This window comes from Lissotriton vulgaris, chromosome 5 (assembly GCF_964263255.1).
Source record: "Lissotriton vulgaris chromosome 5, aLisVul1.2, whole genome shotgun sequence".
NCBI lineage: Eukaryota > Metazoa > Chordata > Amphibia > Caudata > Salamandridae > Lissotriton > Lissotriton vulgaris.
Window position 1 is genome coordinate 286186080 of NC_141693.1, and position 27935 is coordinate 286214014.

At 44.8% G+C, this 27935-nt stretch overlaps 1 long non-coding RNA gene across 1 annotated transcript in view; it reads left to right on the forward strand.

Moving 5' to 3' along the window:
* The first annotated feature begins 1159 nt into the window (after positions 1 to 1159).
* The window catches only part of LOC147710714 (uncharacterized), a 230154-nt gene continuing 203378 nt past the window's right edge, over positions 1160 to 27935 (forward strand). The window contains exon 1 of the long non-coding RNA XR_015295875.1: positions 1160 to 1290. This is a non-coding gene — a long non-coding RNA (uncharacterized LOC147710714). The remainder of the gene's footprint in view (positions 1291 to 27935) is intronic.

Below are 27935 nucleotides of genomic sequence, written 5' to 3' on the forward strand. Positions count from 1 at the left end.
CATATAATGAGAGGGGGAGATTCATCCATCCTTTTAAAGTGGCCACCACTTCTTTTTTAATCCTATCAAAATTAGTTTTAGCCAGATCTTTAATATTTTTATCCTAACTCCCAAATATCTCATTTCTGATTTGTTATTTACCCCCTCCGTATTTAGATTCCAGGCCATTATCTCAGTCTTACCCTGATTTATCTGATAACCTGAAACCTTGCCAAATTCCTTCGTTATTTTAACCAAATTCTCCAGAGAATGCTGCAGATTAGAAGAGTAAATAATAATATCATCTGCATACAGACCCAGTTATGCATGTATGCGTGTATTCAATGGCCACTCCGCAGTAGCAGTGGCCTGTGGCAGCCATGTTATTGGGAGAGAGCACCTGCACCTCATCACTGTTTGGCAGTGGTAAGGCGCCCAGAGACCTAGGTCCAACAAAAGATGGTGGCATAAACAAGGCGAAAAGAACAAAAAAATGGGGTAAGACCACCCTAGGGCTGACAGGTCTAACATAATGCTTGTATTTGAGACACACCCGGGCTAGGTGTACCAGTTTAGACCTACACCAGCTAAGTTCCATAATAAAGCAGTCACAAAGTCTTTAGAATGAGAGACAAAACAGGTATTATGTTACAGACATGTAATTTTAAAGCTCAGTAATTGTGGTAGGCGCGGCCGCGATGGTGGGGAAGGAGAATAAACAAGGCTTGTTGACTACCCAGCACAGCCGTCCTCCAGAGGTTGTACCTGACCAGAAGTAATAGCCGACTCTTGTCAATCCTGCACATTTAGTGAACCTAACGATGAAATGTGATTATAGGTCTGCACATTACAAATCTGTGGTGGGGAAACATGCCTGGTAATATGATTACGGGCGTGACCCAGATTACCATAATTACCAAATGGGACAGCTGTCCTGTCATCTATACTACTATAATAAAGGAAGAACTTTCAGCCTTTGAGGCGGGTAAACTCGGGAACCACAGCGCCAATCCACACACCCGATAGACCGTTGGAATCGTCAGGGTGTGTAGATGGTTATAGGCTATATCAATTTTTTTTAAAAACGTTATTTCAAAAATTTACAGTAAAAAAAAAAATAGTAAAAAAAAGTAGCGCCGGCCGCGACGTGCATGCTCACGCCAGGAGCGCGGGGAGGAGAAGCGTCCAGGAGCCAGATGAGGAGCGGCGGACATGGCGCGGGGGAGGAGCGGTGACGTGAGGAGCAGCGGACAGGCCAGCGACGGTCAGGTGAAGCGGCGAGGAGCGGTAAACTGAGGAGCGGCGGCTGAGGTAAGGGGACCCATGTCGGAGCAGGCGGGGGTCAGGGCAGGCGGGGGACGGCCCGGGTGGGTGCCGGGCGGGGGCCGGGCTGCTGCAGGGGCAGGCGGGGGTCGGGGCAGGCAGAGGACGGGCCGGGCGGGGGCAGGGACCGGGCTAATAGGTCTTAAAAGAACATCTATCTGGTTTAAATTCCCTCGACCACCGTATGTTTATGCCTCCCGGAGGTGAAAGGGAAGCTTACAAATACTGGCGCTAACGTGTTTTTCTATACCCCCGACTGCTGCTCTCATGGAAGGTGTGGAGACGCACAAAATCCTGGCGAATGAGGTGTGAAACCCTTAAACCGGTCCTAGGATGCTTGTTTCCAGTCCAGGGAGGACCTGGCCTGGCAGTTCGGGCTGGACTGTTCCCATTGGAAGCAGGGTCAAGACTGATTTGAATATGGCTGGGTTCAAACTGGAATGGAATAGGGATCAACAAAACGATGGCCCAGATCTCTGTACTGAGTTGAATGTTTGGCATTGTTCAACATTCTGTCAATCAACTGTTCTTTTTGCTGTTGACCACCCAGCACAGCACAGCCTTGTCAGTCCTGTACACTGAGTGAACCTAACTGTGAAATGTGATTATAGGTGTGAACATAAAAAATCTGTGGTGGAGGAACATGCCTGGTAATATGATTACTGCGTGACCCAGATTACCATAAATACCAAATGGGCCGGCTGTCCTATAGTCATTTGGGTTATAAAAGTGACTAAAGGGGAATGCAGTTATTTTGCTCTAAGACAAGAGTCAATTATTCAGAAGAAACCAAACTCTCTCTGCAACTGACCTGGTCTAATGTTTACAACTTCGCAATCAGCATTACTGGGTTTAATCCCTCTCCCACCCAAGGTGCTCTTTGTACCATATTAATAACATCCAAAAAATCAGTTGCCCTACCCACCCTAGTTCCCAGCCAATATGTAACCTTGTTTCTAAACTCTCTCCATCCCTCTTTCTGGTTAATACTTAGAGGAGGGACGTCCATTAGCACAATTACAAACAGGGTGGATTTGGAAGGTAATTGAATATAGTTGATAAAAGTTCCATGTTTAGATCACCAGGGCAAAGGGGTAGCAGGACCATAGATGAAAGTACATGGGCAGAGCCACTATTCCCGCTGTCTTTTGTTGGAGCGTGTAGTATGTGAGGTATATTAGGACCTGGACATTCGCATCATGAGTCATAAGAAGGCTAGAGGTGCTTACCCAAAATGGACCCATGATTGTTGGGCAGCACAGTTATATTATCTCTTGCTGACCCAATCTGAGTAGGTTTCACTAGCTTTAAGTAGTTGGTAACTGTGGTTTCTAATGATTCCAGCCTATTCTTGACCACATTAAACATCTCTTTAATGAGATGCCCCAAGGACCGGTAATTATTGTCCAGTTGTACAAATAAGGATCTCATTGAAATTGATGTCTCCTTTTTTCTACAATGATGTTTACGGCCCTACAGATACATTTAGGTTTCTCAGCAACATGTGCTTGTGCTTAACAGTTTTATCATGTAGCTTATGGCACTGATTTTTGCTTCTTTTCTGGGTAACACCGTGTGGTCGGCTGGTGAGATAGGTTCAATCTTCTGGGGTATTTTTTAAAACACATGAATTAGTTACTCCTGAGGAGCTGTTGCTTGATGGTGTTGAACTTGTGCTATGATCTTGGTAAGAGAGAAGAGCACAGAAGTAGCATGTTTCAGAGTCAGCCCAGTGAGTGGTTACTAGCGTCTCCTCCACATTGCTTATGTCCTTATTGCTAGGCCCATTAGCATTAGTTAGGAAAGATGCAATAGTGGAAGAAGCAATCAAGTCCTTTCCCAATGTTGTCATGGCTGCTTTTCTGTTTCCCATCTCGTAATCAATTTCCCAACAAGATAACAAATAAAAGAGGAATGGCCGACGCCGGCATCTCTTGGGATCTGACAGACTCAGGCGGGCCCGTCTTGGCCCAGCCATTGCCCATGGTGTTAATTAGAGGGTTAGCGGTCACCTTTAGTAGTAACCCTCTCTCCAAAAAGGTGCAGTCTGGGGTGACATGTCCTACAGTGAGCCCCAGGACAGCCTGAAAGCATCCCAAGACTTCATACTGTGGTGAGAATATGATTGAGCTGACCTGCAGCATCCATTTTGGTTATCTCCGGGTTTAACATGGAATAAGGAGGATGAAATACAGATTCTCCAGACAGTGGATGTGTGTTGCATGCATTCCTGTAGCTGAAGTGAGGAGCACTCGATCCTGAAGTGTAGGAGAATAGAGACAGGGATACCCTTTTAAATTCTGTGAGCATTTTTTAAAGGGGGATTGCTGTTTAGTCCTTTCTGGGTGCTAATATTTGATAGATGACAACAAATGAGTTGGCTGATTCTGTTATTAAGTGTGAGGAGATTTGTAGTCACTCTTCTCTGCTCTTTTCCTGATCGCTACTTCTGAAAGGCTGATGTTGGATCGGAGGTTTCATACTTGGCTGTGCCCATATTATGGATACTCCTTCTTACAGCAAGCATCATTGCTCCTTGCTGCGAGAGCTGTCACCTTGCCCAAGCCCTGTATCAGCACGGGAGCCAGAACATTTTATTTGAAAGAGAATCACCATAAACCAGTTGGTGGACTTTAGACAGTGGGTCAACATTTCCTGTCTAGAAAAAGAGTAAAGGTGGAACTCAGAACGTCCCACTTTGTTCCAGTTCCAATTCTTCTTGAAAAAATTGAAAGGATTGCTCGGCAGAGCACTCAAAGAGCTACTATGATCCATAGATTAAGTGAGCATGACACCCAGAGGCATATTTACAAGTCCCTATTGCAGAGGTCTTCAAACTTTTGAAGGTTGAGCCCCCCAGCTTAATTTTTTTAAATGTCGGGCCCCCCCACCACCTGACAGAAATTTCCGGAATCTGGTACACTACATAAACGACCGGCACCCGCATATCCCTGGCCATATCCGACAAATAAAGTTCAAAACAATGAGTGTTTCCTCCTTCTCCATGAATTCCCTCACTACCACTCACCAACAATGCACCTAATCTCTCTATAGCACCTTTCTGGCAAACATATATATTTTTTTATAGTGCTACTAATTGTTTCATCATACTCAGGGGCATATGTACAAGCCCCTATAGACACCACACCGTCACTAGGGGCATTGCCGTATTTACACGGCAGGGTTAAGCCACTGAACTATGCTTAACGCTGCCTTGTAAATAAGGCCTTCTTTCATACTATGCTTAGCGTGAAAGGGTGGGCAGTGGGTGTTGCAGTGGGCATTCCACTGCAACAGGCACTGATTTTGATGTTGCACCCTATTTACAAGGGCAGCGTAACAGTGAGGCAGCGTTAAAATTAGGAACAGGGAAAACCTGGTCTTAAGCTGGCGAAACTAGGAGAAATGCATTATTTCTCCTCATTTTTGATTCATCCATGTGTGCAGGCTTGTGCTGCACACATGGAAAAAGCAAAATACCTTGTATTTGTACTCTTTAAAAAAAAATCCATTTTGTGATTTCTGTGTGTGCTGCATTAAGCAGCACCCATGGAAGTGAGACAAATGGCATTTAAAGATTGTTTATGTACTGGAAGGTCCCCCTCCTGAACATAAACAATATTTTCCCTGCACCCAGACACCCTTGCACTATGGCGCAATGGTGTCTGCATTGGCGCTACACTGCTAAGTGTAGCACCAGCGCAGGGGAAACACAAGGCTGCACCATATTGTTGTAAATATGGTGTAGCCTTCCGTTTCTGAAGTGGCGGAGAGAGGTTTTAACCCATGACTGCTAACGCCTCACTCCGCAACTTCCTTGAAAATATGCCCCTCAGTTCTTTGATCTGCATGGTACACCTTCTTTGTTGCAGGCACATTAACCCTCTGTGCTGTGAGGGTGGCAGGAGTGCTCATGTGAGTGCACAGTGAGGTATGCGACAGTGTGACAGTAGGGCAAGTGGAGTGACTGCGGTGACCATATGAATTTGGGTGTGCATGTTAGTGCAGAGTAGGACTAATAAATGCATGGTTAGTGATGGGCTTGTTTAAGTGAGATTGCAGATTGAGCAGTGAGGGGGACAGGTGAGTGAAGTGTCACATGAGTGCAGGGTGTATAGTGTGCTTGTGTGGCTACAGGTTGAGGTACAGGGAAAACCGCGGAAGTGCATTGTGAGAGCAGAGTGATCAGTGAGTGCAGAGTGAATGGTGTGAGTGCAGGGGGTCAGTATGAGGGAATTGTGATCGCTGTGAGTTCAGGGTGAGCACGAAAGTGAAGGGCGAGAATGAGGAGCAAGTTGTCTGAATGCAGGGTGCATTACCAGACACTTGCAGTAACTCAGCAGGCTATTGACGGCAGCGCAGGGTTTTAGATATGTGAAACTATTGCTATTGTATTATGGCATTAACCAGGGATCGAGGGTGGAGGAAATAAATACTGGGCTGATCTTGCAACAAATTTCCAGTTTTATGATTAAGGTTGCCAGCTCATTATTTTGATGTCCCAGGTGGTACAAAAATAAGCAGTCACTTAAAGCTCTATTTTCAGCACTTATCTGTGCATACTCTGAACAGCAAATATAAATAGAGAGCACTTTAAATTGTGTCTTAGGGCTGCCTGAATGATATGACTGATAATAAAAGGGAATAAAGACAGAAAAGTCACATCATAAATGAATACATACTTCTTAATAACCCATATTTAGTGTCAAGAGAAGCAATTTGCAGGCTGTTTAAACACCTATCTGGGATTTGTCTTTTGGCAATTTACGGCCCTTTTAACCCTGTGATCACTGTGCTCCTGCCAGTGTAATTTAAAAAGCAACATTGTCGCCTTTCTGGGAAGAGCTGTCCCTCCCTGGACGGGGTTAAATTCCTAGAGCTGAAATGCTTCAGCTGCAGTGGGTGGAAGGAAGCCTTCTCTGCTAAAACTGAAAGCAAGTAACAGACATTCATTTCATCTGCAGTGTGAGGCAAGGAGTATCCTCTGCTCTGAAATAGTTGCTTTCAGTTTTAGACAAGCATTTACAATGCAATGGTTTTGCCTTTGTTAAAGTTAGAGCTATTGACATTGCTCTTGACATTATTTTTATTTATGTTTTTTTTAACATAAATAAATGGCATTGTCATTTACAATGCCACTAGCTTTATCTCTCGCAAATGACACACACAAACACACACAGAGCCCCCCCACACACACCCACACAGAGCCCCCCACACACACAGCCACACAGAGCCCCCCACACACACAGCCACACAAAGCTCCCCACACAGAGCCCTCCACACACCCACACAGAGCCTTCCACACACACCCACACAGCACAAGCAGGCAACAGGGGCACGAAAACGGAGGCACAAGCAGGCAATAGGGGCACACGGAGGCACAAGCAGGCAACAGGGTCACGAAAACATGCACAAGCAGGCAAAAGGGTCACAAGCAGGAATTGTAATTTAGACGGGGCTGAAGTGGAGAACGGTCAGTAGGGAAGTAGTGCGGCTGGTGCAGTGGTACCAGGCTGAAAGGTGAGAGGGGCTGTCTGCACCCCAGTTTGGACAGTTTCCACTACCTAACATCATCATCTTGGTTCACTGATGTTAAAAAACAGGAGCAGCCATGATTGGATGCAACGGTATGCGTAGAGCATCATACAAGTAACCCAAAAATATCTATAAAACTAGGCACTTTCAAATTCAACTCAATCCCCCCGATAAGACCAATACGACGTGACAGCTGCAATTGAATGGCTTCAGTTTTGAATAGTCCAAGGCAAATGATTACATTCAAACCTGCATGCGCTTGAGGTTTGTCCCTTTGAAGCTCACAAATGTGCATTTTTTATTAATTGCTGCCACAGTACCAGAACACAGCTATCAGATAGTAATTGGAGTTTAATCGTTCATTGATGCCATACCAATATCTTTAAATTCGATCAAAATGCATGTGGCTAGTTAAAGGTACGGTATTGACTGAAAGATCCCCCTAATTAACAGCTATATTTTTGTGGAAATTGATCTGTATAATGATTACTTTATTATCATACCAGCGCCTCAAATAGCCACGTATGCCGTCTTGATTTCTGCACTGAACGCAAGCAGTGTTTGTGGATGCTTTAAAACTTCCTCACTTGGACTAGTCAAATTACCTACATTTTTTCAAAAAGTCAAGCACCGCTTATTTCATGCTGATGCACATAAAAGATTTATGGTTAAGCATCTCGGTTTGAGTTTAGAGCGGTTGCATTGTATTTGCATAGTTTAAAGGAAGAAGTTAATTACAAAAACAGGCCGGTTTCCCTCCCATCTTTGAACGTTTCTAGAAGCAGGGCTTCTTGTTGACAAAGAATGATTACCACTTGCAAGCGGATTTGGTGTGAAGCAATGATATTGTTGATGAACTCCTGACAAGTCATTCCGACCTCGAACGGTTACCATCGGCAGTAACTTCAGGCAGCTCTTTGCAAACGGACACCTACCACTGGGTGCCTTTCCCACTACTGAAATTACCACTTACCATTTAGGTCTAGGTAACTGTGGGACCATCCAACCATCAAAATGAAAGCTTAAACTGAGAGTTCAACTTGACCGGGCTAGAAAACCATTAACTACAGGTCATGGAGTAGTGGTAAACACGGCAGCCCTAATACTATATGCACACTGGCACTGCCAATGATATTATGGAAGGGGGGCGGCACAATTCAAGGGGTTATGGTAATAAAAAGATAAATGTACGACGTGCCTAACTTCATAAAATGTAACCCATACTTGTCCGGGAAAGGGGTTAATCGCATCGTGGCAGTTTAATATCCTAAAAAAATTAGTAAGGACCTAAAGGAGACCTGCTAATTTTCGAATAAAGCGTTTGGCTGAATAACCAGGTGAAATTTTCCTTATGATCTACAAACTTTATGGTTAAAATAAGTATCAATTATACGGGAAAAAATTGGTAATTCTACAGCCAGGTAATTGGCAAAAACTTATTGTGAAAATATCAAATAAGATGCAGTTGATCATCCAAAGCCGACATTTTTAAATGATAATAAACTGAGATGAACGCATTCCTGCATAATTTGACAGTAATCGTTTCAATTGAGGGGGTTGTGCAGGTTTCAATCATTCAGCTGGTTTCGGGAGTTTTAATTCAAGCCTGTCGTGCTTCCAGCAGCTTATTTAATCTACAGATAAATGTAGCCTTTGAAGGGCGTGCTTACCTTACATGTTGCTTTTTAAGAACTGAAGCCTAAAAACAATGGGGGGGAAAAGTGCAAGCTTGCAGTAGCTTTTTTTGTACAGTAGTATGAATGGTCAAAGAGGATTTCTTTTTACCTGTCTCAATTCGTTAATCATGGAAGGTGTCTCCAATAGCACTCGACAACTTCTACTAAATTATTCAACGAGATTACCAGAGTGGTAGTTTAATGACGGCACACCTGTGCACCGACTCATGGTGGATCGATACATTCCAACTAATTAAACCAAAAAAGAAAAAAGTTGCAATTAACACTTGAGCCGGTGCTAATGAGATGGAGTGGGGGAGAAAGCAGAGTGCTTTACCTTTAATAATCCATATGGAAAATACTCCCAGAAGAATCCCCTGCCCCTATGTGCACAACAGGATTCAAATGGCGTCCAACCTGACCTGTTACACGCTGCTTTTCAGGTACACCTGAAAAACAAGAGCTGCTGGAACCAAGAAAGAAAAAATTGTTATTAAACTGGCATTGACAGCCACATTCAGCTACATAATACACGCAAACAGTTAATAGGTCAAGAATCCAATTTGTTTTTATTTCTTTATTGTTAAAGAATCAGTCCTTAAAACATGAAAAATTAGTAAAGGCGTGTGCACATTTTATACAACATGGCAGATTGAGTAACCTTTAGTCATATCCGTTGTTTCTATTCCCTTTAATCGCCCTAGATAGCCAAAAGGGAAGGCAAACTAAGTGAGACACTGCGTCTAAACATTGCATTTTTCGAAAAGATTCATGCTTTGTGGGTGCTGAAAGCTACATAAGAGAACTTAACTTGTTTAAGAGTTTTATCGGATCCGGACTCTGAAGGCAACGAACACGTCATTGGTTTTAATTGTACTTTTTAGTAGCTAGCCTGGGATTCACCACTGTGCTTATCGGCAACCTTCTACTACGATGATGCAGTCAGTTCCCAACATTGCCTGATCACGTTAAGAGTCCTGCAAACGGCAAATGTTAAGTGAACATATTTCTCGAGAGCGATACCCAACCTTTCAGTGTCAATGGCGGAATTTGATGGAATCAGTACACGTGCCACAATACCCTCAAGGGCGGCCTCCCTGAACATGTCCATCACCATCAGTCACATGGGTCAAGGCGGGGGTGGAGAGGGGCTCTGTCAGCCCAGGGTATCAGCGACGAGTTCTAATGAGCCTTTGAGGCTCTTGAGAAGGATCCAGTCTGCAGTGCGGTCTCCATGTGTGTTCGCTGGTCCAAGGCAGAGGTCGGACGGTCCGTGCTCGGATTGTTGCCCCGGCCTACACTCAACGCCCTGGTGTACCAGTCACTTCCTTTCGAGCCAGGGCTGCACAAGATGGCGGCGGCGCCATCTTACAACACCGCCCACATCATGATCACCCGCCCTACCCCCCCGCCATTCACACGACTAACCGGACGGGCCGCAAAACCCCGGAGCCGCCAGTCACACCACCCCCGTACTCGCCCCATCCCTGTCACATTACCCCCATACCCACCGGGCTCACCATCCTCCGTTCCAACTCCACTCCCGGTCACACGACCCCGCACCCGACGCAATCCCCCGGAGCCTCCAGCCACACGACCCTCCCTACTGGCCCTACTTCGGAGCCTCTAGCCACACGACTCCGTACCCGCCCTACTCCGGAGCAGCCAGTCATGGCTTTCAATACCCACACTACCCTCCGAACCCGCCAGTCACATCACTTGCCGTTCCAGCCCTACCCGTAGTCACAAGATTCTCCGTACCGCTAAATACCACGGAGCCGCCAGTCGTACGGCCCTCTGCCCCGCTTAATCACGGTTAAACGACCCACCATACCCGCGAGCCATACACGCCCGACACACAGCCTCCCGTAACCACCCTACCCCTGAGCCGTTAGTCACGCGACCCTCCACTACGTAACCGACAGTCACTCACATGAATTGATACGAGTAGACCATGGTCTTTACAGTTAAGAACCCAAGTGGAGCCGTCATCATTATATAAGATGGTAGTTAAGATAGCCCTTCCCAACCCACTCCCGTCGAGGCCCAGGCGAGAGATAAACCTGCTGACGCACAGAACGGCTCAGCCTACCACGGCTAACTACGCAGCCATGCAGTACTCCAGCCGAAGACCCTTACACTCGGGAGGACCCACCAGCCGCCGCCATCTTACCAGCGCTCTGCCACTCTCCATGAAATCTCCGGCGCATCTATGCTGCGAGGCGGTGGACAGCAAAGCGCCCTGCCCGGACACTCGCATGGTGACACTGCGCAGCCCTGCTGGATCCCTCATTTGTTTTGGTTTGCCGCTAACCAGGCAGCTTTCCTGGTAAAACCGGTTTAGGAAACAGGGATTTCAATTGAAGGCAGCCACACACTACCTCCAGGGATCCTTTGAGGCAACGTCCTCCGCATCTCCCGGGGTTCCCTCCAGGCCACGGGAGCCCCGCGGGCGCCGCCATACTGCTGCTGTCTTCTTCTCCTTCTTCCCCCGGGCTGCGGGGGGCGGGCACTTCCGCTAGGATACTTTCGCTAGGATTGGCCGGCCGGCCAGTCACGGGGTTAGGAGAGACGCAGAAGTGCCGGCAATGCCGGACCAGACACGGGGGCGTTCCCGGCGTCCCGTGACGTCGGCAAAAGCCAAAGAATGTCGGGAACGCCCCCCGTGTCTGGTCCGGCATTGACGGACAGGCCCCTCGTCCAATGGCAAGGCTCCGTTTACGGAGCCAGCCAATCAACGACGAGGGCCGAACCAAAGCACCCTACAGTTTTCAACAGGATTTCGCCTGCGCGAAAAAGCTGCGCAGAGCGCAGCTTCTGCTAGGCAAAACCTAAAAAGGGGGCTCCTTGCCTCCCACTGCAGCTAAAGCATTTCAGCTGTAGGAATTAACCAGGAGAGCCGCCCCCCCCCCCCCCCACCTCTCCTCCCCCCACAAACCCAGTGTGTGGCAGCCTGGATGAGACAGCTTCCCATGCACACAGCCGCAAGTATTTCACAGGTCTTTAAAAGATCTTTTCCTTGTTAATGAGGCTTTAATTGTTTTCACCCCTTCTTCGGCCCCTGCAGCTCCACTCAGCCATTTGTTTCTTCAATCAGTAGAAGACAAAGGTGAGATTTACGGAGGAGTGCGGCCCCCCCTGAGACGGTGTCGCACCCCCCAGGGGGGCATGCCCCACAGATTGAAGAACTCTGCCCTATTGACACCACAGCGTCACTTTTAGCGATGTGGGATTTGTCTTGTTTACAAAGCAATATTAAGCCACTTAATGTGGCTTAATGCTGCCTTGTATATAAGGCACCCTTTCATGCTGTACGTAGCATGAGAGGGGAGGGCAATGGGTGTTGCGGTGGGCGTTCCAATGCAATAGAAACTCACACTATGTAGGTGGGTGATCAAAAAAAGGAAGAAAAGGAGGGACTGGGGAGCACTATTATGTTAAGGTGACATGATTCATCATTGGGTCCCCTCTTCACGCTGGGACCGTGTGGGCTGCTACTCTCCCGTTGTGCAGCATACATAGAAACAGCAAATCGCCATTGATTGTTTATGTGCAGAAAGGTAAACTTTCCTGCACATAACAATCAAAACAAAAATGACGTTTTGCTACTTCTATGTGTGCTGCATTAAGCAGCACACATAAAAGTTGCAAAACGTCATTTACAGATTGTTTATGTGTAGGAAGGTAGACCTTCCTGCACATAAACAGTCTTCCCCTCAACGCAGACACCCTTGTACTATGGTGCAAGGGTACCTGCGTTGGAACTAGGCTGCTAAGTTTAGCGTCAGCGCAGGGGGAAATGCAGGGCTGCACCATATTGTAAATATGGTGCAGGCCTGCGTTTTTGAAGTGGCGGAGTGCAGCATAAAGCCAAGGAGTCTAAGGCTGCACTCCGCCACTTAGTTGTAAATATGCCCCCCAGCGCTTAGTTTAAATTGGGGGTTTCCAGGTGCTCTACACCAGCACCAGCACCAGCACCACTTAATTGTCAACACTGGCACTTATGGCAGTCTGCCACATGGTGGCCCTGCCTGTCTAATTTAGAGATGAGCACAGCAAGAGTTGCTTATTAATTCAATAGACATTACAAATGACTAATACCTGCCGCCCAAGCAATTCTTATAACATTGGGGGCCTGGAATAGTCTGAATTGTCACACTTATAGGAGTGTGATGGTTAGTAGTTGTGTTGATACTGTATTGGTAACACTGAAAGGGGCAGCGGATGGTGCAACTGCAGTGGCCTCTGGATGAGGGCACTGGCATTTATTTTGTTTTACCATATAAGCACTGATAGCAGCCAATCTTCCAGGAGTGAGGGGGCGTCATCTGAAGTCTACTTAACTTGCTGGATAAGCTGTTGGTCTGCCTTGTGTCTCAAAACACTATATCCCTATTCTAACTAGACCTCTCCTATTTCTAAATAGTTAGTAATGTTACCCACAGCTTACAAAAAAGAAGTACTATTAAACAGACACCCACACCTACACATTCCTTGGAAATTGCAGGTGTACAGATAGGACTGTCTGAGGTTTAGCATTCCAGATCTTTCGACTCTGTTGAGAGAAGCATGACTGCTTTCTTGAGATGACCATGACTGCTCTCCGGAAATGTCACATGTTCTTTCAAGTATTTGCAGGGGCGGCTCCTCTGCTATGGCAGAAGAGCGTCGCCCCCCAAAAACGGCAGGAAAGGAAAAATAAAACAACACACGTTTTATTTTTCCTTAACTGGCGAATCATGGGGTGGGGCCTGGCAGTGACAGGCACTGAGGGGAGTAGTAGTGCACTCCCATCACTGCGCATGATGGTTTGGCCTGCCGTCTCAAGCCGACCAAACCATGATGCGCAGTAAAACCCAGCAACACAGCTGGGTTGGACAGAGCAGACTCACAGTCTGTCCTGGAGTGTGTAAGGAGGGGGCTGTACAAGAGCAGCGTCAGGATTGGCCGCAGGGCATTCTGGGAGCCTGTGCCTTCCTGAAGAGGAGCGCGGCACGGGACGCGGATGTCTGAAGGTAAAAATAAAAATGTATTCCCCCTCACCCCGCCCATGACCCTTAGTGCCTCTCACCTCCCGCCTCCCCCCACCCCCGCTTCTCCAGTATACTGCCCGCTCTTTATCCTTGCCGCTGGATAAGGCACTCAAATGATCTAAAGAGATGTGCCAGGGATGGACGCTGCCTTTCTCATCTTCCTCTGGCATCAGTCCAAAAGCATCTTCAGGCATCCCATGTAGCCCTCCGATCTTTCTGCTCTGGCTCCAAAACCAAGAGCCTCTCTCTGTTTGAAATGAACATCTACTTGAACATGATTCGACTGAATGTCATCACACTCAGATTTCAACAAATCAGATCTGAGCATCCCAACTACATGTGTCTGCAAATGTATCTCTAACAGATAGAGACTTCTTTCTAAGCTCATCCTCAGGTCAGGAACCAGTTCAATCTGAATGGCCAATTATACCTTTCCTGTTCTGGTGGATTTTGGCTTCATCTCACAACTTAATGATATACACAATTGGAGTTCATCCAGAATCGGACCAAGCTCTTTGTACTAAAGCTCCTCGTTCAGCGCCTGTTTTTGAAAGTATGTCTTCAAAAACATTGACTGTAGTCTCAGACTTTCACAGCTTCAGTGACCTTGGATGACAGCCAAAGTGTCTGAACTTAAACACATGTCAGGTGAATTACTTTCTGTTCTTACGCTGAAACCAAATGTTCCAATCTTACATGAGCGTATCAGCGTGCTTGGTTAATGCACTCACTTGATTACTGTATGGCGCACAAGGGCAATAAAAGTATTCATTATGTATGCATAATATCAAATGTTAAATCTGTAACAGCTTCATTTAAGAATATTATAAAGAGGTCACATACCATGTTCCCAGTGTGTGGAGTACCAAAAAGAATCAACTTGTACAGGGAATGTACTGTTGTTGACTTGAGCTCTGAGGGCTCAGTTTGCCTCAATGCAGTGGTGTAGTGTGGGGGCGGGGCCACAGGGGTGGTTGCCCCAGGCGTAACATTCCTGAGGGGCGAACAATTTTAAAAGAAGAAACATTTGTGGTGGCAGGGACTCAGGAAGTGCTAACAGCCCACGGGTTCAGGAGCGTAATACTGCCCTTGCCCAGGGCGCTCGCAACCCACGTTGCGACGTTGCCTCCATGTTTAGTTTGTGTGGCTACGCATACTCAGTGAAGTATTGATTAACCACAGTATGGCATTCAGCATCCTTCCAGCATGACTAGAGGTACCTGCTTGCTGTTACCTCAACATGATGCATGACCTGCAAGGATCAGCAACATCACTGCCACTCTGGATAACCTTCCCAATGGCCTGGAGGCTGCCACTGCGGACGACGAGCTCCCGCTGCTATAGACTGCCTTACTGTTCATTCCCAGTGGCAAGATCTGATCAGATGCCTCTAAACCTTCACTCACTGACGAAAACATTCACAGTACCACAACAATGAGCTTATCATCAATATTCAGTCCAAGGGGCATCCCAGCCAGTATGTAACACAGGGCCTGAAAAACAAGGTTAGATGAGTCTGGCTTTTAGGAGACTAATGATTGCCAGCATGAACTCTTCTGCTCAAGGTCTGAACAAACTGATCTATGGACTACGTAGGATGGAGATCGCATCTGTGCCAGGTTCTTGCCTATGACTTTTATCGCTGCTAAAGTACTGTAGATGTTGTTGCCACAGGAGCTGAGTTAGCCCACTGTAGCTGGTATTAGGAGTGTTGTACATGGCTAGATCCCTTTAGATGTGATTATAGATCACTGTAGCTGTATCCCCAGTTTTTTATGTAGTACTCTGTTTTTGCTGTGATAGTAAAGTACGATTTTGTTTAGTAAGTCAAGAACTGGACAGTAAGTTTTCATGCCTTTTGATTGAATGTTTGACTTCTGAGTCTGAACCCTACACTATCTCCCGAGAAGCCTTAGACTGCTTGTTCTCGCAACCTTGAGAGTCAAGTGCAGAAACGGTGACTTGGCCAGTCTGCAAAGCCATAGTCGAGTGGTGTCCAGAACACCAGTCAAAAGTCGTGTCTGCAGTGTGCCCCCCTGAATGGGGTCGGTCAATGATTTTCTAAAAGTTTTTCTCATATTTGTTATTTATTTATTATTCACTGAATGGTGTAAGGAGAGCTGGGCCAATGAAAGGACATAAGGTTCGGGCCCTTGCGGAAGAGGCAAGTTTATATTTGAGCTTCCTCATCATCATCAACTGACTGGGCCTTTGAGCTAATGCCAGTGAGAGAGTTTTTCTTGGCAAAGATTAATTTGAAGTGAACATGAAGACCTAAAAATTGACACTGAAAAGGTTTGAACAAAGAGTGCACAAAACTTCAATTTTCTCAAGCTGCAGCGTCACTTACTTTCATGAAGTCAAAAATCCGTAATGTGTACCCCTTTAGATAAAAAAAAAGATAATTAAATGGCATTTCCGTGAACGAATACTACAAATTACTTTGGAATTGTTGAACAAATGAAAGGAGCTGGAGACTATCCAAATTAGATCTAGATGCAGAATATAACTGGCTATGTATTATAAAGATGAGCAAGTTGCCATATCGCCAATTTAATGCTCCAGGACATTTCAACCCGTTGCATTTTATTTTCAGAGATTAGCTTGATGTAATTGCGTTTCTTTTGGCTGTTATCAGGTGGCTTAGAAGAACATAAACAGCATGTGAAAATGGTGGTACAGAGATAAAAATATATATATATGTATATATCCATACTAATATAATAAAGAGAGAGCCCAAACCTTTGAGGCGGGTAATCTCAGGAACCACAGCTCAAATCACAACACCCAATACAGCGTTGGAAAGGGCAGTTGCACCAGAAGGACATAGGCTATGCAGACGCCCACCATATACATTTAAAAGGTAAAAGAACCGTGCCAGCAAAGTAGTCCCTTGTGGGCGTGTCTGCGTTGTGCTGTGGGCGTGTGCTGGGGGCATGACAAACACTGGGGGCATGTGGTACGTTCCGCACTTCATGCCATGTCTCATATTGTGTGCTAATCCCACCCTGCTCCCTTTAAATACCCCTGCACCCCATAATCATAACCCACCCTTACTCCTTAAAATACTCCAACACCCTTAAACACTAACCCATCTTAACCCTATAAATATACCCTGTACCCCAGGACCCAAACCTATCCCTAAACCCTAAAAATATCCCTGTACCCCAAAACCCAAACCTAGCCCTGAACCCTAAAATACCACTGTACCCCAAAACCCAAACCTACCCATGAACCCTAAAATACCCCTGTACCCCAAAACCCAAACCTAGCCCTGACCCCTTAAAATACCCCTGTACCCCAAAACCCAAACCTACCCCTGAACCCTAAAAATACCCCTGTACCCCAAAACCCAAACCTAGCCCTGAACCATAAAAATAACCCTGTAGCCCAAAACCCAAACCTACCCCTGAACCCTAAAATACCCCTCTACCCAAAACCCAAACCTAGCCCTGAACCCTAAAAATACCCCTGCACCCCAAAACCCAAACCTAGCCCTGAACCCTAAAAATACCCCTGTACCCCAAAACCCAAACCTAGCCCTGAACCATAAAAATAACCCTGTAGCCCAAAACCCAAACCTACCCCTGAACCCTAAAATACCCCTCTACCCAAAACCCAAACCTAGCCCTGAACCCTAAAAATACCCCTGCACCCCAAAACCCAAACCTAGCCCTGAACCCTTAAAATACCCCTGTATCCCAAAACCCAAACCTACCCCTGAACCCTAAAAATACCCTTATACCCCAAAACCCAAACCTAGCCCTGAACCCTAAAAATACCCCTGTACCCCAAAACCCATACCTATCCCTAAACCCTAAAACTACCCCTGTACCCCATAACCCAAAACTATATCTGAACCCTTAAAATACCCAAACACCCCAAAACATATACCTCAGTACCCCAAAACATATACCCCTATACCCATACTTACCTTATCCAAAGATAAAAAAAAACATGCTTTTACCATTCATACATTTACAACGAATTTCGTTGTAAATGTATGCGTGGTAAAAGCATATAAAATGTAATGCCATGTGTTATAATGGCATTGCGGAGTCATGGTACTTTCGTAATGAAAGTATGCGGAGTGATGGTATGCGGAAAGAAAGTTGCGGCCCACATCTCCAGCAACATACTCATATTTTTTCACCACCCATTTGAAAAATGCACAGGTCTCTCTCATTGATGGCCAGCACGACATACACTTTTAGACACACCTCCCGCCACAAGTTCTCGAATTGCGAACGAGCTGGGGGGCTACGTTCAAATCTCGGCATCAGCTCAACATCCTGTGATTCCAGGCAAATCACTTTGTCTCCCCGTGCCTACCACAAATGAATGTGTTCTTCTGTAATGTAAATTGTGCTCATGCCATGTTGTCGAGTTTGCGCTATATAATATTGCAAGGAAAAATAAAGTAGGGAAACTCGAGTTCACACACTACTGAACGCGCACTCTAAAGTGCATCAGCTGTGCACTGTGAATCGGAGCGTTTCACAGGCCTGTCACAGATAAGAAATGCTATCAAAACGAAACCCTACAAAACAATATACTACTGGCCGGCAGCAATTCATACCCAGACAACGTCGGGACGGGCTGCTAGTATATATATATATATATATATATATATGTATATATATATATATATATATATATATAAATATATATATATATATATATATATATATATAAATAATATATATATATATATATATATATATATATATATATATATATATATATATATATATATATATATATATATACATATATCCCAGCTAAAATTAATAATAGTTAATGTAATACTATGTGGGTTGACTTATTTTGTTAGGGCTTCTCGTCTGGAAGGTGGCTTCGGATAACTGCAGACTACTTGAAATCTGAAACTGAGGTCAACCACTCATCGAGGATATTCAGACCAGGCCAGGGTTTGTCTGCATTTATCAGTGATGTATCTCAGGCTGCTGAATGTTGGTGGCCCAGTTCAAATGAGTAATTGAAAAAATGTGCTCTTTGACTGGAATGAAAATATAGAAGTGGAAGTTAAACAACTGAACAATGTTTTCTTTTCGGTTGTTGCAACAACCAGATCTAAAAACTTCAGTTTGAAAACTGAGGCACCCATGAGGGCGTAAAACTTCTAAAATGTACTCTCATTTTATGGGAAAATATGATAGCCTGTTCAATAATCAATATCAAATATAAGCAGAATATGGTCTTGGGGGTAACATTTAAATCCAATCATTAGAGGATCTGGCAAAAAAATTCAATGATGTCTTACTGTAAATATGGAATTTGTGCAATACGTACAACTCAAAAACACCTCATAAATATTTCTCTAATAACGACCAACAGCAACTTTACTGAAGCACCCACCAACTCATATTCATTTATGCACACTTCTAAACCCCATCGGCACGGGGCACCAAAAATAAAAATGGAAGTCATTTGTGTTTAGTATTCAGTATTCTTGGTTTAAAGCCAGACCTAATTTTTCTGAATGAGGAAGCCTCACTCATGTAAAGTGGCCTTCTTCACCGTAGGCGTCCTCACCTCACCCTGGTAAGATGGTACTACCAGGGCAGACTCTACCTCATAAGTATGAGGGAGTTCTTGATAAATTATAATTCCTGGGTAATAGCAGGAATCCAGATAAAAATCTGGGGTAAACCTACATTTATAAACCCTTATTGATAGGTACCCTAGGTTTGATTAAGAGGACAAAAGGGGATGTTTCTTGAGACAATTACCCTCACACTCTATTTTCCTTGGTGAGTATCACGCTGCTGGCATGGTGACAGCCTCCTTGCCTATGCACCTACTCCTGACCGACTTCATAGCTGCTTGGTTCATAGTACTGGATCTATGTCTGCTTCATCGCTGCATAGAGTATGAGCTCCTCAGTGCACCCCTCAGTGGTGCCATTTCCCCAGCCCAGCTCTGTCCATTTCTGTCCCAGTCATACTTCATCAATGGCCGCTCTGGACTCAACTAGCTCTGCTGTGGCCCAGCTACAGCTCTGCCAGTGTAAGTCCTGTCCAGCCCCTCCCTGTTCAGTGTTTGCTTTGTCTTGATAACACTTCTTACCAGGGTGGCTCCCTTATTAAGGCAGAGGAGCATCGCCCCACTAGTTAAAATGGCCCCAGATGAATGGTAATAGACATTATTTCCATTTTATTTTTCATTAACTCTGCAAAACCCCATCCCGAGCTGAGTCTCAGGACAGGGGTGGGGCCCCTGCTGACCGGCAGCAGCAGAGCGTAGTAATGGGCTGGGCACTTTAAACTGTGCATTTCTTTTTGGCCGGCCATCTTGTTGTGGCCAGCCAGACATACACACTTTTAATCTTTCAACCCAGCTATCTTGGACAGCTGGGTAGAGACCGAGCAAAAGCCTCCGAGAGCCCGCTCCATCCAATCCTGGAACTGCTCTCATGCTGGGTAACAGCATGAGAGCCGCAAGAATGGTTAGGGGATTTGCTGGCCCGAGGAGAGAAGAAGACTAGGATATAGCGATGTGTTTTATTTCATTTTTTTAAATTTATTTTACTCCTATTATGCCCTAAATTGCCAACATGCATTACCTTACCGTTTTAAAGTTAAACATTTTAACTTTAAAATGATAATGTAATGTATGGGGGCATTAATGTAGTTTATATATTGTGTCCCCAGTTGCCCGTCCCCCTCCATAGCTGGCAGCCACCATTGCTTCGTACAGCTCCAGGCGCCCTGCTCGGCCCCAGCTACAGCCTAGCCCAGCACCCCTCTTGCCTAGCTTCATAATTGCCCAAGCCAACCCTTGCCCACTTTCCCTCCTGTTTTGCAAAGATCCAAAGTTACTTGCACCCCATCCCTTGCCCTACCCTTTCTAGTGTGCCCTAACTCCAGTAGTGCCCAGTTTTAGTCCTGCCCAGCTCCAGCATTGCCAAATTCCAGCCTTTCCCAGCTCTCACCAAATGCATCCCCAGCATGCTGCTAGCCAACCTGTCTGGCACTTACAGTGCCCAGCTTCAACCCATCCATGTTTCAGGCATGTCCATCTACATCCTTTCCCAGCTGAAGCACTGTCTGTCAACAGCCTTGCCGAGATTCACGATTGCAGGTCTGAAAGATAGAGATAGCCAGAGGGATTTTTTTTTAGGTTGATCAATGACCAAAACCATGATATTAAAGTTTACTCATCAAATATTTTGAGAACCTTAATCATCATCATCTGCAATCCTAATTCATGCACCTAGTGATGCTTTACATGAAAAGTTAAAAACACACTTATTTTCAAAATATAAAATTAAAAGCCAAATAATACACATCATACACTTACAGGGAAGTAGTAGTTGTTCGTGTGTAACTGTAATTGTATTCATATAGCGCTTACTACCCCTGATATGAGCGCAGCAGAGCGCGGCAGGCTCAAACTTTGCAGCTCTATAGGTGGAGGGATGCTCGACCCCTAGCATGGTGTTTTTGCTGTAAACTGTGCACAACTGTCCCTTGTGAGGTTATTTTGTTGCAGGGGGTGAGAATGCTGATGAGTGGCTACGAGTGGGCATTTTGCCCTCATTTTCCTATTGGAGTGCATGTCCCTTGGTTCTCATGCTTTGCAGTGTTGGGTTGAGTGGGCCTGACATTCTCTGCTTTGCTTTTTAGTCTTGTTGGTGTGATTTGTTTTCTTCCCTACGATGAAAAGAACTGCAGACAGGAGAACTGGTTTGGGGTGGCTTGATTTTCAAGTACCTCTCTGCAGTTCTGCAGACTCAGCCTTTGTGTGGGGTGATGCTCCTCACAGCAGGGTCACCTGCCAGCCTGGAGCACCTGCAACAGAGACACAAAGAGGTGTCACCTATCTATCTGCTCCTGGCTATCAAAACCCTCAAAGACAGTGATCAGGAAAGAGATTAAAGGGTGATTTTACCTATAGACCCTCTTACTCTAAACATAAGACTGCAGCCCCATTTATCCCCATCATCTACTAAGTGACAGTGCCACAGGAATGACCTAATGGAATTTCTATAGGATCATTGACTCCTTGGTCCTCATTTCATTGTCTAGGTCCCCTCCCTCATGCATTCTGATACACCACAACTGTTTGGGAAAACAAATCCTCCAAATTGAGGACAGGAACAGGTCCGTAACTTCCAAAATGGAACCTACAGACCTTCATCACTCTGTTTCGCCTAAAGATACACACATATACTACAATAGCCACATACACAAATGCACAACGTACACTTGGAAGGGATTAGGTTGCAAAACAGGGTATACATCTGACAATGCTTTGGTGAGACAATCTCAACCAATGCCAAATAAATCATTTTAAGTGAGTGAGGAAAAAAGCCTTTAATTTTCAGATTAGTGAGGGAAGATATTTAAAAGAGACCTTTGTTTTTTCTGCACCACCTCCCTTGTAGGATTTGCACAAAAGAGGCTAGGGCTCTTCATGTTTAAATGATATGTACACTTGGAATCACATGTTTAAGCGGTCTGACTCAGATATCGTGCACTAAGTATAATATTGTTTCTTTCTCCAGCTTACATTCTATGATTACTTGCTATCTCAGAAGGCTGTCTCCAATTTTTCTCCTAAAACCAAGCATGAAAAATTGACCTTCACCTACTTTCTTTCTTTAGAGTGACCCTCTTCTTACCTTCCATCTTACCTTCCAATCTCTGCATGCCTTTTATTTCTGAGTATAGCCTCATCTCAGACTCATGCCAGCCTGGCTCAATACTTCTTCTTATAATTCTGAAATAGGCTGATACGTAATTTAATAGATCATCTTTAAAACCCTCTCCCTGTAATCTAACATTGCCTAATCTCTGCCAGCCTGTCTCATCAACCATTCTCCTGAAACCACATAGCCCCCACTAATGATCCCAAGTAACTAACATTAATATATCACAAAGTAACTCGAATAAATGTATGCAATTTTTCTTGAGAGCACATGACTAATTGCAATAACCAACAATAACTACTAGATGAACCACTAACCTTGAGCTCCAGAATAGCGTGCTACTCGCTGTAATCCGCTTCAAAGCCTCTTCAGGGTTAGTAAGCTCTATAAAAATCCAATTACAACTACAATTATAAAACTGGCTTTTACTTCAAATTTGACACAATGGATAACATTCTGCCATAATCTGTGACGATTCATTCTCACCTCTTGTGGAACGGATAGAATTGAGTTTGGGGGGAAGATACTTCCAAATTTCCTCTGAGAAGTTAATGAACATGTCATAGGGACATCCTTCCATATTTAGTTAGTCCATTTGGTAATATATGAGAAAGTTCTTGCGACTCTGTTTTCCATTTATTAGTTGAGCAGTGGCAGCTGGTGATATTTGAAAGTGGTGAGGCATAAATGTTTGAGATAAGTGTCCTGTGGAGTGCAAGTGTTCCTCCCGAGAAACTTTTGAAAAAAGAGTGGGCACATGGCGCAGTTGCAAGACATTTGAAGAAAGAAGGTGATAATGCAATTGTGGAAGTTTAGTTATGACATCAATAAAGAGATTTGCATGCAGCTCTTTGATGGCAGTTCATAGCTCACTGTCCTAGATTATGATTGCAACTTATGAACGGAACAGTAACAAAAGAATCTCTGTGACAAAAGCAGTATCCCACAGAGCTATACACATAAAATACTGTTCTGTCATCTGCATAGTCTCTGTCATTTGTAGCATAGTAGATCCCTAACACACCTGCTGCACTAAATAAAGGTCCGCCCGAAAAAAGTCTGTAGGCTTCCCATCAGAATTTGAAGAGCTGCACGCATGCATTTGCAAGAATATCGCCATTTTTAAAATTTAACATTTATGCCCCCCTCTCAGATTAGTGTTTCTGGTGATCGTTTGCATGTGACTCCTTTCTAGATAGGCACACGCAGCAGAGACAAACTCTCCACCACTAGACGGACCTGGCAAACCTATTTTAGTACAACTCCTTGGACAAAAACAGCATTTGCAATGCAATAGGGCTCGCATTAGGAAAGTTTGAGCTATTGGTATTGTAAATGACACATTTTTTATTTATGTTTTGTTTTTGAAAATAGCGAAATTAATAGCTTTGCCATTTACAATGCCAATAGTTATAACTTTTGCAAATGTGACACCTATAGCATTTGTAATGCAATATGTGTTGTATTTACGTGACTTACATGTATTGATATTACAAATAACAATGGCTTTTAATTTCTTTTAATAATTATTACTTAAAGAAAAGTTATTGTAATTTATAATGGCAATAGCTTAAACTTTTGTAAATAACTTTTGTGAAAATTATGTTCAGTGTATTTTATTGTAACGAAAATCCAAGAACAGAAGTGAAATATTAACATCTTGTTGTTACATTTGTAATAAAGCTTGAAACATTGAGAGAACATATTTGAACCAGTTGTTGTTGAATGGTTGCACAGATTGATGCTGTGGTGGCGCTGAGTGATGTTGTGGTGCCCCTGAGTGATGCTGTGGTGGTGCTGAGTGATGCTGTGTGCTATGCTATGTTTTGTTTTGCTATCCTATGTTTTGTTTTGTTATCCTATGCTATGTTTTGCTATCCTATGTTTTGATTTGTTATGCTATGCTGTGTTTTGTTATGCTATGCTATGTTTTGTTATGCTATGCTATGTTTTGCTATGCTATGCTTTGCTATGCTATGTTTTGTTATGCTATGCTATGTTTTGTTGTGTTTTATCATGCTATGCTTTGTTTTGCTATGCTATGTTTTGCTATGCTATGCTTTGTTATGCTATGCTATGTTTTGTTATGTTATGCTATGTTTTGTTGTGTTTTATTATGCTATGCTTTGTTTTGCTATGCTATGTTTTGTTATGCTATGCTATGCTATGTTTTGTTGTGTTTGGTATGCTATGCTATGTTTTGCTATGCTATTATATGTTTTGTTTTGCTATGCTATGTTTTGTTGTGTTTTTTTAAGCTATGCTATGTTTTGTTGTGTTTTGCTATGTTTTGTTATGCTATGTGTTGTTGTTTTTTGTTATGCTATGTTTTGTTATGTTATGCTACGTTTTGTTATGCTATGCTATGTTTTGTTGTGTTTTGTTATGCTATGCTATGTTTTAAAGTGTTTTGCTATGCTATGCTTTGTTATGCTATGCAATGTTTTGTTGTGTTTTGTTATGCTATGCTATGTTTTGCTATGCTATGTTTCGTTATGTATTCTATGTTTTGGTGTGTTTTGTTATGCTATGCTTTGTTGTGTTTTGCTATGTTTTGTTTTGCTATGTTTTGTTATGCTATGTTTTGTTATGCTATGCTATGTTTTGTTATGTTATGCTATGCTTTGTTAGGTTATGCTATGTTTTGTTCTGCTATGTTTTGTTATGCTATGCTATGTTTTGTTGTACTATGCTATGTTTTGTTTTGCTCTGCTTTGTTATGTTTTGCTATGCTTTGTTTTGTTATGCTATGTTTTGTTATGCTATGCTATGTTCTGTTGTGTTTTGTTATGCTATGCTATGCTTTGATGTGTTTTTCTATGCTATGTTTTGTTTCGTTATGCTATGCTATGTTTTGCTATCCTATGCTTTTTTGTTATGCTATGCTCTGTCTTGTTATCCTATGCTATGTTTTGTTATGCTATGCTGGTGAGGGAGTGTGAGGGTGAGTGAGGGTGAGTGAGGGTGGGTGAGGGAGTGTGAGGGCGAGGGGGTGTGAGGGCGAGGGGGTGTGAGGGCGAGGGGGTGTGAGGGTGAGTGAGGGTGAGGGTGTGTGAGGGTATGTGAGGGAGTGTGAAGGTGGGTGGGGGTGAGGGGGTGAGGGGTGTGGGGGTGAGGGGGTGTGAGGGTGAGGGGGTGTGAGGATGTGTGAGGGTGAGAGGATTGTGAGGGTGAGAGGGGGTGAGGGTATGAGGGTAAGTGAGGGTGTGTGAGGGTGTGTGAGAGTGAGGGGATGTGAGGGTGAGGGAGTGTGAGGGTGAGGGGGTGTGAGGGTGAGGGTGTGTGAAGGTGAGGGTGTGTGAGGGTGAGGGGGTGTGTGAGGGGGTGTGAGGGTGAAGGTGTGTGAGGGCGAGGGGGAGTGAGGGTGAGGGGGTGTGAGGGTAAGCTGCAATCTGCACCAGGGACGGCATGGTAAAAAAGAATCGATGTGCCGCTGCTTGAAGTACACAACAAATTCTGGCGGTGCTCAAGTCAAGAGTGACGTCACCTCCCGACCACCACCAGATCTCACAAGGAGTTGGGACCCTATGGACAGAGAATTACATGGCCACTGTGGCAGAAGAAAACCTGTCGTTACAGCGCAGCGCACCCATCTCTGGTGCAAGTTCGCGCTGCCGGAGATCATAGGTCTCCGATATACTGTCTGCGATGTAACCGGCGTCCAATGATCACACACATCAAAGGTCACGCTGCCAGAAACAAATAACATATTTCTATACTACCCACCCTTAGGCGGCTGATGAAAATACACATCTCCAAGGCACAGCAATGCAGGCAGGCAGGACACGCATTTACAATGCAGAGCCCACGACGTCACATATAATGTGCATCACTCACTCGCACAGCGAAGAGCCATAAAGGACAAACATTACTGATGCACAAACAACCGAGGCTACTACAAAGAACATGCAGCATCCTTGCAGTCACTGTCAGAAAATGTGCACACATGAGAAGGCTGAGAGAGAAGGGAAGCAGGGGAACAAAAGAGACAGGGAGAAAAAAAGACAGAGAAAAGGAGGCAACGAAAGAGGGGAAAAAGTGGAAGAAGAAGGAGACGGAAAATCAGTATCGCGGGAGCAGGGCTTCAAAAGGAGGGTGAAAATGATATAGTGGTGTTTTAAAAGAGAAACGAGGAAACAAAAAATATGGGTGGAGGCAAAGGGAAAGATTAACGGTAGGTGAGAGGGTGAAAACAAAGCCAGTAGGAAATCTGTCGCCAGGAGAAGGGTCTCGCAAAACAGCCCAGTAAACCATGTGTTTGTTTATCTGGAATACACAAAATGTCTGCTGGGTACGAGCATAGCATGCAATGTACTTTGAGCCTGAGGCTGCTCTGTGGCGGGGAAGAGGGAGTGGCAGGTGTGAGAGGCAGGAAAAGCAGATGGCCACAAAGGAATACAGGAAAAGCAGAAGCGCTGTTTTAGAAACATTACTGATGCACAAACAACCCAGGCTACTAGAAAGAACATGCAGCCTCCTTGCAGTCACTGTCAGAAAATGTGCACACGTGAGAAGGCTGAGAGAGACGGGAAGCAGGGGAACAAAAGAGACAGGGCGAAAAAGAGACAGAGAATAGGAGGCAACAAAAGAGGGGAAAGAGTGGAAGAAGAAGGAGACGGAAAATCAGTATCGCGGGAGCAGGGCTTCAAAAGGAGGGTGAAAATGATATTGTGGCGTTTTAAGAGAGAAACGAGGAAACAAAGAGGCAAAGGGAAAGATTAACGATAGGTGAGAGGGTGAAAACAAAGCCAGTAGGAAATCTGTCACCAGGAGAAGGGTCTTGCAAAACAGCCCAGTAAACCATGTGTCTGTTTATCGGGAATACACAAAACGTCTGCTGGTTACGAGCACAGTGTGCGACGTACTTTGAGCCTGAGGCTGCTCTTTGGTGGGGGAGTGGGGGGGGCAATTGTGAGAGGCAGGAAAATCAGATGGCAACAAAGGAATGCAGGAAAAGCAGAAGCGTTGTTTTAGCTCGACCTAAAAAAAAGCTCTCGGCATTGCTGTGGCGGTAGCGTGCATTCCTTTCAAGTCTGACACGGGGGCGGAGGAGCGGCAGCCTTTTAAGTCTGATGCCGAGGCACAGACAAATGGTGATGTGTGATGTGGTTGGCGATGATGTGCACGCACCTGGCTCACATGAACTGCACGCGATCCGCAGCTAGGTAGACTTTTCGGACCGCTCACTATAATCTCGCCCATTCCTTCCCCACGGGATGGAATAGGCGAGACCTAAAAAAAGCTACTCTTTACTGGAGCCGAGCCAGCTCCTCGCCACCTGGAGGAAGGTTGTTTCGAGCTATGAAAGGAGGCCTCTCTCTTTTCCGTGGCCTAAATAGCTCATCGAACAGTATTCAACATGGCAGCAATGATGTACCTTAAATTTTTATTGCGCCATTTGTCACTCTGACTTTATGCCCTGTCACAGCATCATTTAAATATGGTTAGTCAGAAGTGCCTTTCTTGGTCCCAGGCGTGCTGTCACGCAAGGAGTACCGGGATGCGCTCCTCAGGCACAGATGCACCTTCTGTTTTATAAGCATCGGGTAGCAGGAATATTAAATAAGCCTATGCTTAGACTTAGATAGCATAGATACCGTGACAGGCAGCCGAAAGCAGCAAGCCTGCTACACTGGCTCACTCCTACAGTGCAATAATTGATAGCCACTTGAATCCACAGAACGACAAACTCACCAATCAAACTTATTTACTTAC